The sequence below is a fragment of the Canis aureus genome, chromosome 1 (genome assembly GCF_053574225.1).
Source record: "Canis aureus isolate CA01 chromosome 1, VMU_Caureus_v.1.0, whole genome shotgun sequence".
In the NCBI taxonomy this organism is placed as follows: domain Eukaryota; kingdom Metazoa; phylum Chordata; class Mammalia; order Carnivora; family Canidae; genus Canis; species Canis aureus.
The window spans coordinates 73,584,631-73,591,414 of NC_135611.1; the positions used below are offsets into that span (position 1 = coordinate 73,584,631).

Consider the following 6,784-nt stretch of genomic DNA (forward strand, 5'->3'; position numbering starts at 1 on the left):
ATTTCACGCAACATCATGTGTCCTCGAAGCTGGTCCCATTTCCCCTGTTAGCAGGTTTGCATTCTCAGTGACAGTTTATTTGTCTTTGGAGGCACTTCAGTGACAAATGTTTAAGGGAGTGTGGGACAATGGTGGAGAACAAGGAGGCAGTTCATTGAACTGACAGTGACCATACAGTAAATAGAAGAAGGTTCAGGCTTCATTGCTCACCCAAGCACACAGAAACGCTTTTGTTTATGACCACAATGGACATAACATAAGGTCTCTGTTTATTTTTAACAATATATAGCAATGTACGCCAGCAATACACATATGCGAGGGGAGGGGGATGGCCGGAGGGAAGGAAATTCTCCTCCAAAGTCGCAGGACATCCCTGTGCCCAGGCAGGGCCCTGACAAATGTTTCTACATAAGGGCGCAGCTCCTGGTGTCAACTGGCACAAACCTAAGAGGCCACCATGCTCTGACACACCTGGGGTGCCTCGCAGCTCTCCCAACCGGGCCCACGTGAGTGAAGACACAGCCCAGAACCAGTAGCACCTCTCTCGAAGAGTCAAGAGAAACTGCCTGGAGTGGGGTGCCCCTCCTCAGCACTTCTGCACGCAAACCCCCACGCCATCATCCCAGCAGGACCACGTCATAGAGAAAAAAAAAAAGAGAGAAATACCATGAGAACTCTCAGAGACATCAAGCTATGTGCTAAAAATCTTCCTACAGTCAGTTTTGGCTTTGAATTAACAGCTCACCGGGTCCAACTGGGATAGAACCTCATGCATCTTCTTTCGAACCCGTCAAAAGAAAAGTGTCCGTTATCTGTTTTCTGACCTCTCACACGAAGGAACGTGAGAAACTGTGTCAGTTGACCCCATTCCTCCCAGCTCCTCAAACTAAACTTGTTGGGAGGCAGCCTGTTCCAAACCCCTTGAAGCCCCAAGAGTAGTTCTGGGAGGGCTGGGTTTCCAGTGGGCCGGGCAGCCTTGTGGGTTAAGTAAAGTTGGATGTTACTGTATTCTATTTGAGGGATTGTCTCTGCTGGACAGTTGAAAAGGTTCACCCTTGACTATCTGAATGACATAAGTAATGTGCTATTAGCATAAATACCTTCTAAGGCATCCATTTAATCAATTTCTTAAATAACAGAATGATCTACTACAAAATAGTGGACTGTATACACTATATTTTGGCACAAAGATGGACATTCTCCCACTAGTAACCAGGGGCTCTAAATAAATGATTTCAACAATGTTTTATTAAAGGCCGACAAGAGCCCTCGAGCTGCATTAATCGGGGAGAAGTCGAGTGGCACTTTTGTTATGGAAATGTTAAGCACATAATAGCACTGCCAGACAATGTGCAGCCACTTCATTCTTTCAGCCATGCTGACACCTCTTAAAGAGGAACTGCAGGGAAGGATGTGGGAAAGATTTGCTTTCTGAGGAAGCTTTCAGCTAATATTTCGGAGGGCTACCTCCAAACCCTGTGGAATATGCATGCAACGGAAGCCGGAGGGGCAGCTGAGATCCTCAAACGGCCTCCTTCCCTTATTTCGGGGGCTTGGGTTCCATTGAAAAATCAAATGTCTATCCTTTTTGACATGGCATTTGTCAAAACTATCCATTGGTGATTTTGTAGGGCTACGAGATCCACTTTTACAAAAAGGATCAAAGACTCTCAGTGGCATTGATGTACGTGATCGGTGGTTTGGGTTGAGTCCTCCTTACACAGTTTTGTGGTCAAGTCTGCAAACAGGTGAATATACACAATGCCATCAAGGACATCTTCAATTTGAAACCAAAAATTAGAATAATGCTGTTTCCAGACTTTATAGACACCCCTATGTTCTCTGGGTATCTATATATATCTTACAAGTTCATATTTAGGTTTTTATAAGTTCTATAAGATGCCAATGGGTTCTTGGATACCAGAATGGAATAATATCTCACAACCAAATCATACTATATATTTTATCACTGATCAAATGTCATTCAGCACCAAGATAAAATCTTCTGGTAAGATTTGAGGACTTTCTCATAGATGTCTCTTTTATGAAATGCCAGTCATCCAACCTTCAGTTTTAACCCATGAGACCGCTTACCTGTCAGGTAATGGCACCTGTTAGGGGCACCCTTCTGTAGCAAACATTGCAAGAAGCTTTTATGATGACTAAAACTAACATCTGTCATCCTGAACAGCTGAGAGGAGGGAGCGAGGAACAAAAAGAGTTCACTGTGGCTCCACGGGCATGTGTTGAGGGTCTAGTGTAAATATGGCACAGTCTTGTCCCTGGCCCAGGGGCAGGCAGGATGGGGAGACAAACACACACATGCTTTCAGCTGTGGTGAGCACAGAGGACAATTACAGAAAGACTTAGCCCAACATTCGATTTAGGTAAATCTTCTTGGGGAAGGGGACACTGAAGCTAGGTCTGGAGACAGGATTGGGAGTTAACAAGGAAAAAGGTGGGAAAATGTTTTCACCAGAGGGAACTGCATGGTGGGATGAAAGAACATTCTGCGTGTGCGCCCACGTGCTGACTATTTGTGACTACCAAAGCATAAAGTAGGAAGTAGCAAGAATGAGGCTTGAAAGAAGAGCTAATACTAGGTCACAGAAGCCTTGATTGTCACGTTAGGCATTGACTTTACCATGCACTGTGGTCATGATGAGAATTCCCAGCTGACATCTCCGGAAGTTCACCTTCCTGGGCAGGGTACACAATGGTTTTAAGAAGCGAGGACCAGAAACTGGGAGAACAGTGTGGGAGTCAATGTCGGGTCCAGGGAACAGAGACAGTGAGGGGAGGGAGATGACAGATTCCAGACACTGTCATTGGTCAAATGCGGAGTATTGGAGGGTTGGAGCCAAATTGATGGCTGGGTTTCTGGCTCAGGGTTTAGAAAATTGGTGTATAATGTCATCTTCTGTCCTAGAGGAAGAAAGTTTGGAGGGTAAGTCATATTTGAGGATATGTGGAATATCTAGTCTACAGTGCGCTATAGGAAGTGAACTGCAGGTCTGAAGTCAGTCTTGTGGAATGATCATGGTTAAAGCTCCAAGAGTGATACACCCAAGGACAATGCGCAGACAAAGAAGTGCAGTGAGGGGAGAAGGTGGTGCCCAGAAAAGGAATCCCAGAGAAGGTCAGAGATGCCTGAGCATGAGCAGGAGTAAGGAATACTAACAGTCCTGGTCATGGACCCCTGAATATTAAAGTGCTTAAGAGACCAATTCTATGAGTAAATCTTAAAAAGCAGGATGAATTCACAGGATTTCTAATATAAAAATATAAATATTCTTCATATGTCAATAGTAGCAATCAAAATCATAATCAAAAACATCTCTAGGAAAATAAAAATTGCCAAAATTCTGCCATCACATTAAAATGATAGTAATAACAGTATTGATTATTATGTACCATGCACAACATTGTGCACATAATATGCACTAAATCATTTCATCATTACAACATCCCTGTGTTACTTAGATTATTTCCATATTACAGAGGAAGGAACTGATGTTTTAGTCACCTAACCCTGGCTATTCAATGAATAGGTTGATGCATGTTTGAATCTACATATTTGTGTCAAGAGATTGAGATCAGAGCTTTTAGGCCATAATGATTTTCAAAATATAAAAATCCTGAGTAGTCCACGGACTTTTAAAACACTGGACCAAATTCAGATGATTTTACTTAACCATCTATCGAATGTGCCAAAATGTTAGCAGTGGTGATATTGCAGATAATTAGGATCTTCTTCTTTGTATATTTATGTTTCCCAAATTTTATCAATGAATAGGTATTCTCCTCCTTTCATATTAAAATGTTTTTAAAGTAGTAATACTAAGAACCATAAAAAAGAAATAAGAAAGTATACGTTCAGCATTTGTGATCACTGCTTTATATCTTTTTCCTCATTTGCTCAGTATACCTCAAATTCTTCTGAAGAAAAAGTGATGTTTTTGGAAGCCTAAAATAATTCAAAGTACAAAATCATTCTCTTTGTAAAATCACTTGGTAGATGAAAATAAATGATAAAAATACACAAAAATATTAGCAAGAAGAGTCTCAAGAGATCTTCCATTCATCCATGCATTCAACGTTTAATGTTTGTTAATCACTTACTATGAGCCAGGGGACATGTGCGGCACTATAACTACAGCAGGGACTCCAAAAATTAAGCTTTCTGCCTGCCGAAAGCAGAACCGCTTTATGATTTTCACTACCTTGTACATTATAACATGACCATCTTTCCTCTATTAAAGAATGAGCACACCTTCTTGCCCTATATCCATTTACAAAGTGTTTTGTGTATCTTACCTTTCTCAAAACATGCTCCTGCCTCACAGATATGTATCAGGAAAATATATATGTTCCCTATATATGATGGATCATTCCAGTTTTTTATGTTTTACAAGTGGAGCAATTAAATCCTTTAATTTTGCAGTTTATTGGATAGTTGTCTTCTAGTGAAGTTCAGAATGAAGAACTAAGTCGAAAATCGTTATAGTACTTACAAGAGCCAGAAAATAAATAACGATTTTTGACATGTGCCAAAATGAAATGTTCAATTATATTCTGGAAGAACCAAATTATCTATAATGAATAAACGAATCACACAATTGCATATTGCATATTATTTTTAAAATAACCATCAGTAAGCTCTAGAAATAAATAACACACTCCTATTTCATTTAAATTGCCTAATGTACTCCTTGCTCATTGTCACCTGATTTTTCACTCTTTTTGCAAAATTCAATCTATTGAAACCAAAACTATGAAAAAAAAAAAGACTGCCAATACTTAGGATACTGGCAGAAAATTAGTTATTTTATTATTTGGCTTCTGCTCATGGTAGGTAACCCAAAACTTGGTGACTTGGAGTTTTTATCATTTATTTGCTAAATGTTGTGATGGGCAATTTGAGCTGGGCTCAAGCTGGGGACTTCTGCTCACCTTTTTTCGACTCACTCGGCTATAATTGGCTGATGGGTCAGGTAGGAGAAGTTTGGTTTTAGGTAGCCTCATTCACCTGACCAGCAAATGCCTGGTGCGGTAGGGATCACTGGGACATGGGTTTCTAATGTCTAGCAGACTAGCTCAGGATTCTTTTCACAGCAGGACCCCTAAAGAGGCAAGAGAAGAAGCCCCTATATGCAAGCACTTTTCCAGATGCTGCCTGCATCACATCTGCCAATGTTCCAGCAAGACAAAGCAAGTCACATGATCAAGCCCAACTTCAAGGCATGGAGAAATAGACTACCTCTCAATGGGAAGAGAGTCAAAGTCCACCTGTATTTGAAGATGGAAAGAATAATGGAAGTCAATTTCTAAATACTCTTCCATAATGATGTATCCTTTTCTTGGGTTCTGTTCTCATACCTACTGCTGTCCTGATAGGGAAAGAGAAGTGAGAGAGTAATTATAGCTTTATTTTCAGAATTTATAGAATGTTAGAACCAAAAAGCCACAGAAGATCTGAAATACTATTCTACTATTTTATTTACCAAAGACTGGCAATGTGATTTGTTATTTAGAATCAGTTGTGGCATTTCTTAAAAAAAGCTTTCATTGAGCTTTTATTTATATTGGACATAATTCATATATGAATATGGTGACAATTGATACCTTTATAGCACTGAAACTTTCTCTAGTTAGAAAAAAATGCTACATTGATACATCAACAGGTCTTAGTGAAAGTTTTATTTCTATTTTTTTCTTTCAGACAGGTTTCTTTTCAGACTTATTCCTGGGTACTTTGCAGTTTATGTTGGATTATTATTATTATTATTATTATCATCATCATCATCATCATCATCATCATCATCATCATATTGCCTAATTCTTTATTGCTGGTGTATAGGAAACTTGATTTTTGTACATTGATCTTGTCTCTAAATACTTTGTTGAACTCTTAAGAGTTCTAATTATGGGCAGAGTCATATATTTGGCTAGAAAATAAGAAATCTCTTTGGTTTTCCAGATGTACAGAAAACATATTAGGGGCACCTGGGTGGTCAGTTAAGCATCTGACTCTTGATCTCTACTCAGGTCATGATCTCAGGGTCATGAGATCAAGCCCCGTGTGGAGCCTGCTTTAGATTCTCTCTCTCCCTCTCCCTCTACTTCCCCCTCCACTCACGCTCTCTCTCTCTCTTTCTCTCTCTCTCTTTCAAAAGAAAGAAGAAAGAAGAAAGAGAGAAAGAAAGAGAAAGAAAGAAAGCAAAGAGAAAGAAAGAGAAAGAAAAAGAAGAAAGAAGAAAGAAAGAAAGAAAGAAAGAAAGAAAGAAAGAAAGAAAGAAAGAGAAAGAAGAAAAGATTTGAAAAAAATTTTAAATTTTTGTTTTTGGGAAACTTTATAATTCTCAAGAATTACCAAACTTTTGTTTTTGTGAGTGGGAAGAGTTAGGGGACACAGTTTCTAAGACTGGTTGAATTTCTGACACTAATTGCAAATATGAGGGGGTTCACAAAACCCTCAGGTTCACTGAAAGGTATTATACTCACAGTTACAGTTTGTCACAGAGAAAGGATACAGATTAAAATCACAGGGGAAACCTTTGTAGAGCGGAATCCAGCGAAGTATCAAATGTATTCTCCTGGTGTGAAAATACATAGATTATTGCCAACCAGGGAAGCTTGCCCAAACCTACTGTTTGGAGTTTTTATTGGGGCTCCATTATATAGGCATGATTGGTTGATTGCTCTTGTAGTTGATCTTAGCCTGCAAGTCAACTGATAGCAAGAGACCCATTAATCACATTGTTGGCCTTTCTGACTAGGTCAG

The 6,784-nt window shown here is 39.6% G+C and overlaps 1 long non-coding RNA gene across 2 annotated transcripts in view; it reads left to right on the forward strand.

The window, feature by feature from the left end:
- Positions 1-6,153, forward strand: part of LOC144317801 (uncharacterized) — a 39,809-nt gene extending 33,656 nt beyond the window's left edge. The window contains exon 3 of one of the 2 annotated variants that reach the window (XR_013383759.1): positions 5,116-6,153. This is a non-coding gene — a long non-coding RNA (uncharacterized LOC144317801). The remainder of the gene's footprint in view (positions 1-5,115) is intronic. The other variant, XR_013383761.1, reaches the window with a different exon arrangement.
- Positions 6,154-6,784: the final 631 nt, after the last annotated feature.